The sequence below is a fragment of the Triticum urartu genome, chromosome 5 (assembly GCF_003073215.2).
Source record: "Triticum urartu cultivar G1812 chromosome 5, Tu2.1, whole genome shotgun sequence".
Classification (NCBI taxonomy): Eukaryota; Viridiplantae; Streptophyta; class Magnoliopsida; order Poales; family Poaceae; genus Triticum; species Triticum urartu.
Genome location: NC_053026.1, coordinates 398499041 through 398513655, shown reverse-complemented (window position 1 = coordinate 398513655; position 14615 = coordinate 398499041).

Below are 14615 nucleotides of genomic sequence, written 5' to 3'. Positions count from 1 at the left end.
GACTCAATGTGATCTTGGATCACTAAAATATAAAATGAAGAGTCTTGAGCTTTTGAGCTTGAGCCAATCCTTTGTCCTTAGCATTTTGAGGGTTCCACTTTCACATCCATGCCATGCCAATCATTGAGCTTTCCTGAAATAATCATCTTGGAATAGCATTAGCTCAATGAGCTATATGTTGTTATGAATTAACAAAACCACCTAGGGATAGTTGCACTTTCACATGACATCGGAGAGATGTCAGCAGGTCAACTGGTCGGTTGACCAGTCAAACCAGACAGGTGGGTCCAGGGGGACCCACATGTCATTGTCAGGGGGCAATAATAGGAGGGTTTAGACTAACTAAATAGGTTAATTAGTGGGTGGGACCTAGCAGTCAGTGTCTAATTAGGTTTTAGTTAATTAACTTAATTAATTAGCAGTTTATATATTTGTTTTTATTTATTTTATGGCATGAGGCCCGCATGTCAGTGGCAGTAGCTGCCATGTCAGCGAAGTTGACTTCGGTCAACGTGGCCAGTTGGGGCCCCCAAGCCCATAGGCAGCGACCCAGGGGTGGGGCCCGCCTAGCCACGTCGGCAGACGGCACCGGAATGACGCCGGTGAGGCAAAACGCGGCGGTGCGGCTCGGGCAAGCGTCGGGTTTCGTCTATAGGCCACCAAAATGGGCAGGACCGGTCGCATTCGAACGGCAAGACGACGGCGGAGTGAATGGTGGTGGTTGCGGAGGCTGTGGTGGCCAGAGTCGAGCGCTACAGGCTCATCGGCGGCGAGGTGGTTCGGGCGTGAGACTAAGACGGCGATGCAGCGCGCTTCGAGGCTAACGGGAAGGCTAGGGTGGAGCTACGCGACGCGTTGAGCATAAAGGGCTCGGCCCCTTGACCATTTGGTCACCGGAAGGGCGCCGGCAACGCGCGCAGGCGGCGGTGCAGTCGGGTCCCCGACGGGAAACACGCTAAGAGGAATGGGGAGGCTAGTGCGCGGGCGCGTAGGGCTCGCAGGAGCTCGATACTGGGCCCGAACGAGCTCGACGGCGTCTGTGGCCGCGGCGGTGTAGTGCATGGCGGCGACCAGAGCTCAGCAACGGCGGCAGCTGGCTACAGAGCGCTAGGGGGCCAACGAGGAGCAGCAGGGGGAGGAGAAGCTCACCGTGCGGCACGCAAGATGGCCTATGGTGGTTTAGTAGCAGCAGAGTCGACGGCACTCGTCGGAGACGCGTCGGGGATCCGAGGAAGAAGACGAGGCCGGGGCAGCATTCGTGGGCGCTCGGCGTCCTGCGGCTCGTCGGGGAGGCGTAGTCGAGGGAGAGGGAGCGAGCGGACACGTCGGAGAGGCTTGGAGGTCGCGGTGGCCGCGAGTTCTAAGGCGGCGAGGCCATGGCGGTGCTCGGTTGCGGTGGGGAACGAGGGGGAGCGGCGCGGTGGATCGAAGGGGGAAGGGAGAGGCGCAGGAACCGAGAGAGAGAGCAGGGGCAAGTGGGAGGCGGGATCGAGGAGGCGGGGCATGGCGGCCTTATCCTCGCCCGTCGCCGATGAGGGGGGGTGCGGTGGGGACACGCCCCTGTTCTGACCCGGGTCGGGGGAACAGGGAAGGGAGGCGGGGCAGAGGGGGTTGGGCCGGCTGATTGCTATGGACCAGGTGGGCCGGTCGGCCTGTGAGCTGGGCCGCCTGGTCCAGGGGGCTTCCCTTTTTTTGTTTTTTTGTAATTTCTTTCTTTTATTTATTTTCTTCTCTGTTTTATTTCATTTTAAAGTATCTAGGCATTTTCTAAAAATGTGTTTACTTCACCATAATTACCTATGCCATTTTTGGCACTATCCGAACATTTTTGTTTCAACTTTTAAATTTTTTTTGTTGTTTGCCATTTTTTTGGATTGATTTTTGAATCGGTTTCAACTAACGAAAGTTTAGCAACAGTAATCAAAGATGACATGGCATCATTAGGAGAGTTTTACTGTAGCCTAATTATCCGGGTGTTACAAATCTCCTCCACTACAAGAAATCTCGTCCCGAGATTTAGGATGTAGAAGGAAATAGTGCGGGGTATTCATCACGCAGGCGGTCCTCGCGTTCCCAAGTGGCTTCGTCTTCAGAGTGATTCGGCCACTGAACTTTGAGGAACTTGATCGCCTTCTGACGTGTGTGGCGTTCAGCTTGGTCAAGAATGCGGACCGGATGCTCTTTATAGGAGAGGTCCTGTTGCAATTCGAGCACTTCATGATCCACTGCTCGGATTGGATCCTTGAAGGAACGACGGACTTGTGACACATGGAACACATCGTGAACCTGGGAAAGGTTCGGCGGAAGCTCCAGTTGATATGCTACTTTTCCACGCCTTTCGAGAATAGTGAATGGGCCAATATAGCGAGGAGCTAGCTTGCCCTTGATCCCGAAGCGGTGAGCACCCTTCATTGGTGTAACTCGAAGATAAGCCTTTTCGCCAGGTTGATAGACCATGTCTTTGTGATGACGGTCATACTGACTCTTCTGACGTGACTGAGCAGTCTTGAGATTCTCGCGAATAATGCGGACTTGCTCTTCGTCCTGTTGGATAATATCCGGACCGAAAAGTGGACGTTCCCTAGTTTCTGACCAGTTCAGAGGGGTTCGACACTTTCGTCCATATAGCACTTCGAAGGGGGACATCTTCAGACTAGCTTGATAGCTATTATTATAAGAGAACTCGGCATATGGAAGAGATTCCTCCCATTTCTTGCTGAAGGAAATTACACAAGCTCGAAGCATGTCTTCAAGAACTTGGTTGACACGTTCAACCTGTCCTTGCGACTGAGGATGAAACGCCGTACTGAAGGACAGATGAGTTCCCATAGCTTCTTGGAAACTTGCCCAAAATCTTGAAGTGAATAAACTGCCACGGTCTAAACTGATAACCAGTGGAATACCGTGAAGTGAAACAATTCTGACCATGTAGAGAGTAGCAAGCTGACTTGTAGTGATTGTCTCTTTGACCGCCAGAAAATGTGCAACTTTAGAAAGCCGGTCAATGACGACAAGAATAGCATCATTACCTTTCTGCGATTTGGGAAATCCGGTGACGAAGTCCATTTCAACATGGTCCCATTTCCATTCAGGAATAGAGATAGGTTGCAGAGTTCCAGCAGGCCTTTGATGCTCTGCTTTGATACGGCGGCAAACGTCACACTCAGCAACATAACGAGCAATGTCCTGCTTCATATTAGACCACCAGAATCTTTGACGAATATCCTGGTACATCTTTGTACTACCAGGATGAATAGACAAAGGCGTATCATGAGCTTCTTTCATAACCTCTTTAGTCTGATCCAGGTTTTTCTTCGAACATGGTACCACTAGGCGGCCCTTGAAGTACAAGGCGCCATCATCGGCGATAGAGAAGAAGGAGGGCTTTCCTTCTGCTACATGACGTTTAATTTTTTGGACTTCAGAGTCATAACCTTGAATAGTCTTTATACCAGCTACAAGATCTGGTACGACAGCCAGGGTATTTAGAGAACCCTTAGTATCAACACGGAGATTCATCTTCTGAAACTCTAGGGGAGGGGGGCGAGTGCTCCAGGAGGAACAATATGAAGGTTCAGCTTTCTAAATTCTTCGATAAGCGAGGGCTGAACTTTGTGAACCTAGAGGTGATTGCAGTAAGACTTGCGGCTCAAGGCATCAGCCATTACATTAGCCTTGCCGGGGGTATAGGATATACCCATGTCAAAGTCTGCAACAGTCTCCATCCATCTCTGCTGGCGGAGGTTCAGATCTGGCTGAGTAAACAGATACTTCAGACTTTGGTGGTCGGTGAAGATCTCGCAACGATTACCGAGAAGGTAATGTCGCCACTGCTTCAGTGCATGAATGATAGCAGCAAGCTCGAGGTCGTGAACTGGGTAGTTTTCTTCATGAGGGCGCAGTTGACGAGAGGCATAAGCAATCACTCTGTGCTCTTGCATTAGGACACAGCCTAATCCTTGACGGGAAGCGTCGCAGTAAATGACGAAGTCCTTCTTAGTATTAGGTGGAGCAAGCACTGGGGCAGAAGTCAACTTGTCTTTGAGCGCCTGGAAACTTTCCTGGCACTTGTCTGTCCAGTCGAACTTGACACCCTTATGCAACAGATTAGTCAGGGGCCTGGCAATCTTGGAGAAGTTCTCGACGAATCGACGTTAATAGCTGGCAAGACCGAGAAAACTTCGGACTTGCTTGACATTCTTCGGAGGAGTCCAATCGAGAATAGCCTGAACTCGTTCAGGGTTGACGGCAATACCATCCTTGGATATGACATGCCCAAGATAGGTTACTTCGGGGAGCTAGAATTCACACTTGGAATACTTAGCATACAGTTGATACTCCCGAAGCTTTTCCAACACAAGACGAAGATGTTCAGCATGTTCTTCCTTGTTCTTGGAAAATACAAGGATATCGTCCAAATAAACCACAACGAACTTGTCGAGGTAATCCATGAATATATAGTTCATCAGATGAGAGAAGGTGGCTGGAGCATTCATTAAGCCGAATGACATGACTGTGTACTCGTAAGACCCATACCGAGTCACGAAGGCGGTCTTTGGGATATCCTCTTCACGAACACGGATCTGGTGGTAACCCAACCTCAAATCGAGTTTGGAGAACACTGATGAGCCAGCCAGTTGATCATAAAGATCATTGATCCGAGGAAGAGGGTATTTATTCTGAATGATAGCTTGGTTTATAGGACGGTAGTCTTGGACTAATCGGTTTGTCCCATCCTTCTTCTTAACAAAGAGAGAAGGTGCTCCCCAAGAAGAGCAACTTGGGCGAATGAAACCTTTGATAAGAGATTTGTCGATTTCCTCCTTAAGCTCAATGAGTTCATGTGGCAGCATCTTGTAGGGTCGTTTAGCTATAGGGGTGGTGCCTGGTTTCAAGTCGATAATGAATTCGACAGCTCTAGCAGGGGGAATCCCTGGAAGTTCTTCTGGGAAGACGTCTTGGAATTCACGAACGACGGGAATGTTTTCAATGCCCTCGAGTGGTGCAGCGTTCAACGCATTCAAGGCATAAAGCCGTGCCTCGGCGTTCTGAACTAGATGAGCTTGGTAAGCAATTATTTCATCAGAAGGGTGTAGCAAATGGACGACCTTAGTGGCGCAAACTATAGAAGTAGTATGCGCTTTCAACCAATCCATTCCCAGAATGAGGTCGATGCTACAAGACTTCAGTACGATGGGAGAGGCAAGGAATTCCAGTCCTTCGATTTCAACGAGGACGTCGTTGCAAATCATGGAGGTCCGACATTGGCCCACGGGAGTGTGTACTAATAGCGAAGTGTTCAGGTCCTCACTTTTAATGCCATGCATGAATGCAAAATCCTCTGACATGAATGAATGTGATGCACCTGTATCAAATAAAACAGATGCTGGTGCTGAATTTACGAGGAGTGTACCCATCACGGTAGCGGGCTGGTCTAGAACTTCATTGAGATCAACGTGGTTGGCATGAACACGACCATAAGACTTGGCATTGTTGTTGCAGGGCTGGTTGCTTCCACGGCCAGTTGCTGGGAGGGCTAGTTGATTCTGGTTCTGATTGCAATCCCTAGCACGGTGAACTGGTTGACCACACTTGTAGCACAGACCATTATTGGGAGTGGGAACAGGGGCTTGTGGTGGTGGAGCTGGAAGTCTTGGTTGCCTAGTTGGAGGAGCAGGCAGACGAGGTGCAGCATAGGTCTGCCTTGGGGCAGGTGCATTCGGCTGGTACATGCTGTTAGGAATCCATATCTTGTGCTTCTGCGAGGACGGGCCCGAAGATGAGCCCGTGTCATGGTTGCGCCTGTGAGAGCTCTGGTATTCCTGCAGACCAGTTTCGACATTGATGGCCTTGTTCACCAGGGTGGCGAAATCAGCAAAGTCATGCACTAGAAGTGCGAGCTTGATGTCAGCTTGAAGGCCATCACGGAACTTCTCCTGTCTGCGTGCATCAGTTGCAATGTCTTCTTCAGCATAGCGGGACAAGTCAAGAAACTCCCGCTGATAAGCTTCAACAGTCATGTTGCCTTGGGTGAGGTTGCGAAACTCGCGCTTCTTACGGTCCATGACCCCCTGAGGAATGAAGCGAGCACGGAAGGCAGATTGGAAGTCTGGCCAGGTGATGATTGTTCCAACTGGCAGAGTACGCCTGTGGCTGTCCCACCATTGAGTTGCGGGTCCCTTCAGGAAGAAGGAAGCAAAGGTGACATAGCTGGCAGGGGCTACATCAGCAGACTCCATCTCATAGGTGATGTCACAGAGCCAGTCATCAGCATCCAGAGGCTGAGTTGTGAAGGAAATATGCCCTAGAGGCAATAATAAAGTTATTATTTATTTCCTTATATCATGATAAATGTTTATTATTCATGCTAGAATTGTATTAACCGGAAACATAATACATGTGTGAATATATAGACAAACAGAGTGTCACTAGTATGCCTCTACTTGACTAGCTCGTTAATCAAAGATGGTTATGTTTCCTAACCATAAACAAAGATTTGTTATTTGATCAAAGGGATCACATCATTAGGTGAATGATCTGATTGACATGACCCATTCCATTAGCTTAGCACCCGATCATTTAGCATGTTGCTATTGCTTTCTTCATGACTTATACATGTTCCTATGACTATGAGATTATGCAACTCCCGTTTGCCGGAGGAACACTTTGTGTGCTACCAAACGTCACAACATAAAAGGGTGATTATAAAGGTGCTCTACAGGTGTCTCCAAAGGTACATGTTGGGTTGGCGTATTTCGAGATTAGGATTTGTCACTCCGATTGTCGGAGAGGTATCTCTGGGCCCTCTCGATAATACACATCACATAAGCCTTGCAAGCATTGCAACTAATGAGTTAGTTGTGAGATGATGTATTACGGAACGAGTAAAGAGACTTGCCGGTAACGAGATTGAATTAGGTATGGGATACCGAAGATCGAATCTCGGGCAAGTAACATACCGATGACAAAGGGAACAACGTATGTTGTTATGCGGTCTGACCGATAAAAGATCTTCGTAGAATATGTAGGAGCCAATATGAGCATCCAGGTTCCGCTATTGGTTATTGACAGGAGACGTGTCTCGGTCATGTCTACATTGTTCTTGAACCCGTAGGGTCCGCACGCTTAAGGTTTCGATGACAGTTATATTATGAGTTTATGAGTTTTGATGTACCAAAGTTAGTTCGGAGTCCCGGATGTGATCATGGACATGACGAGGAGTCTCGAAATGGTCGACACATAAAGATTGATATATTGGACGGCTATATTCGGACACCGGAAGTGTTCCGGGGAAGTTTCGGATAAAACTGGAGCACCGGGGGGTTACCGGAAACCCCCGGGGGGTTAATGGGCCTCATGGGCCTAAAGTGGAGAAGAGGAGGGGCTGCCAGGGCAGGCCGCGCGCCCCCTCCCCCCCTAGTCCGAATTGGACAAGGAGGGAGGGGCGGAGCCCCCCCTTTTCTTCTCTCCTTCCCCCTCTCCTACTTGGACAAGGAAAGGGAGGGGAGTCCTACTCCCGGTAGGAGTAGGACTCCTCCTGCGCGCCTCCTACTAGGGCAGGCCGCACCCCCCCTTGGATCCTTTATATACGGAGGCAAGGGGCACCCCTAGACACACAAGTTGATCCACGTGATCATATTCTTAGCCGTGTGCGGTGCCCCCTTCCACCATAGTCCTCGATAATATTGTAGCGGTGCTTAGGCGAAGCCCTGCGACAGTAGTACATCAAGATCGTCACCACGCCGTCGTGCTGACAGAACTCTTCCCCGACACTTTGCTGGATCGGAGTCCGGGGATCATCATCGAGCTGAACGTGTGCTAGAACTCGGAGGTGCCGTAGTTTCGGTGCTTGATCGGTCGGGCCGTGAAGACGTACGACTACATCAACCAAGTTAACGCTTCCGTTGTCGATCTACAAGGGTACGTAGATCACACTCTCCCCCTCTCGTTGCTATGCATCACCATGATCTTGCGTGTGCGTAGGATTTTTTTTTGAAATTACTACGAAACCCAACAAAGTTGAGCTACGGTACACATTGGGTTCAGGCGCATGAAATCCTACAGAGTTACTGGGGTTGGCTGCTAGTTCATATTGGGGCGAGGAAACTGAGCCATCATATTCTCCATGAACTGACAATTCATCTCAAGCTATTGGATCATACCAGCCATGTACTCAGGCAGTGATGGGAAGTTGCCACCACGACCACGAACACCTGGTCTAACCATCCTGCTAATATATAACAGGGGTAGTTCAGCATTGAGAAATTTGCAAAGACAAGAATCATTCATGATGAAACATGCACAACGAAAGCAGGACGATAGATACTACATAGTAGTCGGCATATCTTACAAAAGAGATCATGCATAGAGTTCGGTACATAGACTAAGATCATCATAGGCGGCACGCAGGCTCCCCGGGAATGCATCTAACACTAACAAGCAAGCCTACATCAGTCCCACGCGGTACTGCGGAGGTAGCTGTAGCCTGAAAGCTGGTAGTGTGGCATCGGGAACTCCACGTCGGCAACCTGGGGTCCGCGGGTACTCTGGTGCAGAACCCGACGCTCAAGTGGAAGAAGAGGACCAAGTGCGGGAGAGTAGCCTCCCACATCTGGCCAGCCGACGCCCTAGGGCATCACGGTCCTGGCAGGGTAGATCACAGAACGCGACAGATCACCAGATCGGACAGAGGGGTGCAACAGCGTCAGAGCATGATACATGTGCTGACGGGTGGTGTACAACTCGTGGCGAAGAGCTGGTTAGCTCTATCCAGCCATCAGCATGCAGAACCAGGTTCTGATGGTAGAAGGGCTCTCGGGTGACATTGGAGTAGGCCGCAGTGTAGTAACCCTCCGCACCAACATCGGATGCGATAGCAATGTGCCTGAAGGGGGAGGTGTCCAACTCCTGATACTCTCCACGAAGACGTGTCAGAGCAGCATAAGCAGCATCGTGGACCGCCATATCGATAGTCACTCCAACACCATGAGCAGTGTGCAGCACGGTAGTGGAGTCATACTCCCGAGAGTAGAGGTGGACGATGGCACGGTACTGCTCCTGGTTGAAGTCCTAATACTCCTCATAGACGGTGTACTCAGGGTGCCAGCGATAACCCAGATAGGTCATCATCTCAACCAACACAGCAGGTGATCCTGAGGCACCAATGGCCGTCGTGTGGCGCATGACCTGCCTCGTGGGTTCCATCTGAAAACAAAGATGTTTTCACAGGAGTCAAATGACAATGTGGATAATGTTCAAATACTACTCTAAAGAATAGCTAGGGCTTATCCAACTTTGGGGTGAACGTGGTCACAAGATCCTAGTGTTAGGGTTAGTAAAATCGTTTAACCCGAGTAGGAGAGAGTTCAGAGTCCCAGATTAAGGATCGAGGAGTAAAAGATCCTAATACCACCCAGATGGCGACGTGGGCCCGTAAGGCACACAGCCATGTTAGTAAAAGTTTTTGTAATATCTAGACTCAACTTCGGCCAAGGAGTGTGGAAGGGGGATTCCTACAGGCAGTCGGCTCTGATACCAACTTGTGATGCCCCCGATTTAATCGTACACTAATCATACACGCAAATGTGTACGATCAAGATTAGGGACTCACGGGAAGATATCACAACACAACTCTACAAATAAAATAAGTCATACAAGCATCATATTACAAGCCAGGGGCCTCGAGGGCTCGAATACAAGAGCTCGATCATAGACGAGTCAGCTGAAGCAACAATATCTGAGTACAGACATAAGTTAAACAAGTTTGCCTTAAGAAGGCTAGCACAAACTGGGATACAGATCGAAAGAGGCGCAGGCCTTCTGCCTGGGATCCTCCTAACTACTCCTGGTCGCCGTCAGCGGGCTCCACGTAGTAGTAGGCTCCTCCCGAGTAGTAGTAGTCGTTGTCGACGGTGGCGTCTGGCTCCTGGGCTCCAACGTCTGGTTGCGACAACCAGGTAGAAGGAAAGGGGGGAAAAGAGGGAGAAAGCAACCGTGAGTACTCATCCAAAGTACTCGCAAGCAAGGAGCTACACCACATATGCATGGGTAAATGTGTAAAGGGCCATATCGGTGGACTGAACTGCAGAATGCCAGAATAAGAGGGGGATAGCTAATCCCGTCGAAGACTACGCTTCTGGCCACCTCCATCTTGTAGCATGTAGAAGAGAGTAGATGGTAAGTTCACCAAGTAACATCGCATAGCATAATCCTAACCGATGATCCTCCCCTCGTTGCCCTGTGAGAGAGCGATCACCGGTTGTATCTGACACTTGGAAGGGTGTGTTTTATTAAGTATCCGGTTATAGTTGTCATAAGGTCAAGGTACAACTCCAAGTCGTCCTGTTACCGAGGATCACGGCTATTCGAATAGATTAACTTCCCTGCAGGGGTGCACCACATAACCCAACACGCTAGATCCCATTTGGCCGGACACACTTTTCTGGGTCATGCCCGGCCTCGGAAGATCAACACGTCGCAGCCCTACCTAGGCACAACAGAGAGGTCAGCACGCCGGTCTAAATCCTATGGCGCAGGGGTCTGGGCCCATCGCCCATTGCACACCTGCACGTTGCGAGGGCGGTCGGAAGCAGAACTAGCCCCCTTAATACAAGAGCAGGCTTACGTTCCAATCCGGCGCGCGCCGCTCAGTCGCTGATGTCACGAAGGCTTTGGCTGATACTATGACGTCGAGTGCTCATAACTATCCCCGCGTAGATGGTTAGTGCGTATAGGCCAGTAGCCAGACTCAGATCAAATACCAAGATCTCGTTAAGCGTGTTATTCTGAAATAACCACGGACGCCGACCAGGGCCAGGCCCACCTCTCTCCTAGGTGGTCTCAACCTGCCCTGTCGCTCCGCCACAAAGTAACAGTCGGGGGCCTTCAGGAACTCAAGCCCACCTCTACCGAGATGGAGCCACCTGCCCCTTCAGCCCCCAACATCAGAATCACTCGCGGGTACTCCTACGAGCCGACCCGACTTTAATCACCACAAGTATCATATATTATGTATAAGTATATACCCATGACCACCTCCCAAGTGATCACGGCCCGATAGTACAGCATGGCAGACAGACAAGAATGTAGGGCCACTGATGTTAAACTAGCATCCTATACTAAGCATTTAGGATTGCAGGTAAGGTATCAACAGCTGGAGCAACAATGACAGGCTATGCATCAGAATAGATTAACGGAAAGCAGTAACATGCTACACTACTCTAATGCAAGCAGTAGAGAGAAGAGTAGGCGATATCTGGTGATCAAAGGGGGGGGGCTTGCCTGGTTGCTCTGGCAAGAGAGAGGGGTCGTCAACACCGTAGTCATACTGGGTAGCAGCGGCGTCGGTCTCGATGTCTAGCGGGAGAAGAGGGGGAAGAAACAATAAATATAATGCAAACAAATGCATGACGATGCATGACATGACAAAGCGCGATGCTAGGTGTGCCCTAACGCGGTAGCAGGTCAACTGGTCGGTTGACCAGACAAACCAGACAGGTGGGTCCAAGGGGACCCACATGTCATTGTCAGGGGGCAATAATAGGGGGGTTTAGACTAACTAAATAGGTTAATTAGTGGGTGGGACCTAGCAGTCAGTGTCTAATTAGGTTTTAGTTAATTAACTTAATTAATTAGCAGTTTATATATTTGTTTTTATTTGTTTTATGGCATGGGGCCCGCATGTCAGTGGCAGTAGCTGCCACGTCAGCGAAGTTGACTTCGGTCAACGTGGCCAGTTGGGGCCCCCAGGCCCACAGGCAGCGACCCAGGGGTGGGGCCCGCCTAGCCACGTCGGCGGACGGCGCCGGAACAACGCCGGCAAGGCAAAACGCGGCGGTGTGGCTCAGGCGAGCGTTGGGTTTCGTCTATAGGCCACCAAAATGGGCGGGACCGGTCGCATTCGAACGTCAAGACGACGGCGGAGCGAATGGTGGTGGTTGCGGAGGCTGTGGTGGCCAGAGTCGAGCGCTACAGGCTCGTCAGCGGCGAGGTGGTTCGGGCGTGAGATGAAGACGGCGACGCAGCGCGCTTCGGGGCTAACGGGAAGGCTAGGGTGGAGCTGCGCGACGCGCTGAGCACAAAGGGCTCGGCCCCTTGACCATTTGGTCACCGGAAGGGCGCGGGCGACACGCACAGGCGGCGGCGCAGTCGGGTCCCCGACGGGAAACACGCTAAGAGGAACGGGGAGGCTAGTGCGTGGGCGCGTAGGGCTCGCAGGAGCTCGATGCTGGGCCCGAACGAGCTCGACGGCGTCTGTGGCCGCAGCGGTGTAGTGCACGGCGGCGACCAGAGCTCAGCAACGGCGGCAGCTGGCTACAGAGCGCTAGGGGGCCAACGAGGAGCAGTAGGGGGAGGAGAAGCTCACCGTGCGGCACGCAAGATGGCCCGTGGTGGTTTAGTAGCAGCAAAGTCGACGGCGCTCGTCGGAGACGCGCCGGGGATCCGAGGAAGAAGACGAGGCCGGGGCAGCGTTCGTGGGCGCCCGGCGTCCTGCGGCTCGTCGGGGAGGCGTAGTCGAGGCAGAGGGAGCGAGCAGACACGTCGGAGAGGCTTGGAGGTCGCGGTGGCCGCGAGTTCTACGGTGGTGAGGCCATGGCGGCGCTCGGTTGCGGTGGGGAACGAGGGGGAGCGGCGCGGTGGATCTGAGGGGGAAGGGAGAGGCGCAGGAACCGAGAGAGAGAGAGAGAGTGGGGCGAGTGGGAGGCGGGATCGAGGAGGCGGGGCGTGGCGGCCTTATCCTCGCCCGTCGCCGACGAGGGGGGTGCGGCGGGGACGCGCCCCTGTTCCGACCCGGGTCGGGGGAACAGGGAAGGGAGGCGGGGCAGGGGGGGTTGGGCCGGCTGATTGCTGTGGGCCAGGTGGGTCGGCCGGCCTGTGAGCTGGGCCGCCTGGTCCAGGGGGGCTTCCCTTTTTTTTGTTTTTTTGTAATTTCTTTCTTTTATTTACTTTCTTCTCTGTTTTATTTCATTTTAAAGTATCTAGGCATTTTCTAAAAATGTGTTTATTTCATCATAATTACCTATGCCATTTTTGGAACTGTCCGAACATTTTTGTTTCAACTTTTAAAAACTTTTGTTGTTTGCCATTTTTTTGGATTGATTTTTGAATCGGTTTGAACTAACGAAAGTTTAGCAACAGTAATCAAAGATGACATGGCATCATTAGGAGAGTTTTACTGTAGCCTAATTATCCAGGCGTTACAATAGCCCACTAGTTAAAACTATGAGATAAAGTTTTTTGATAATATTTGATTTGAGAGAACCCTGAAGGCGAGGAGTCAACTCTCATTTGATATAATAGTACGCCCTTTGTAATTTAATATAAGACTTTTTTGACACTATAACAGTGTCAAGACGTTTTTTAGTACTATAACAGTGTCAAAAGACGTCATGATAAGTTACAGAGGGAGTAGATAATAGTAGAGATTGCTTAAGGAATAAACCAAAGTTTTTAGAGTTACAAGGTGGGGGTGTGCCGATGCACAACCACCTTTTGAGAAGGTTGCTTGAACCTATAAGTCCAAGTTATAAACTCTAATACAGAGTTCCTAACAGTTACATAAAAAATGTGGTTATCTCTCCGAAAACGCATAGCGAGAATACACAACTTCAAGAGAATGGTGAGGGTCATGGAAGACCAATGCGCATCGTCTAGCGTCATTGGGGTAGAGAGGCCCATGTGCCTTGGATGAAGAGGGGTTGAAGAAGGTCGAGCTGGTCCCAAACTGCAGAGGCCATTGGTCATGGCAGTGAAGACGTGCAAGGCATCTTCGAGTAGGCGTCGTAGCATGATAGACATCCGACTGTATGATGTTTTCTCGGTGCAAGTGCACCCTAGTGGTGAGTTTGTTTTTGAACAAGCCCTACCTCAAGATCTTGACCTTGTTGGGTACTTTGGAGCGCCAAATAAGATCGGCATCGACGGTGTTTCTGAAGCGCTCTTTCTCGCGGTGGTAGGATGATTTGGCATGCAATGGGGTGATAAAAAATAGCACAATGCGATGCGACCCCGCGTTAATGTGTGGGGAATTTCTTTGATCGGTGGGATTTTTTAACCAATTTTTTCAGTCCATTTGATCCCGCCCTAAAGACTAGGTCGTGGCGTCCCCAGCGAGGGCTCGCCAAGAACAATGGCGCGGTTTGTCGTGATGTCGCCAGTGGAGGAGAGTCGAAGGCAACTAGCGCGGGTGTGGTGTGGGGGTCGCTGGCACCAGAATTGGGGGTGGTGGTTAGAGGTGTGGCTGGGGCGGCAGTGATTCGGTAGAGAAGATGGCTCAGGTAGGATGAGAAGGCAGGTGGTTAGGTCGACATCAGTGGGCAGATCAAAGAGCAGGGCGACACATGTAGGAGGAATAAGGCGGCTGTATGGAGAGGGACTTGACTTAAATTAAACCTAGTAAATAATTAAAGCATACATGTGGAGACGACTATTCTTAGCTCGAGCTTAAATGAGATCGGATAAACAGTATGTAAAAACTTGAAGAAAAAAATAAAAAAAATAAATTCTTATGAAAACATTGACAAATACCTGAGTTCTTGCAAAATTTCATCATGAAATCACATTCATCGACCTAACATCGATCGGAGACATGCTCCAACGAGGAAGAGTAGCATGTG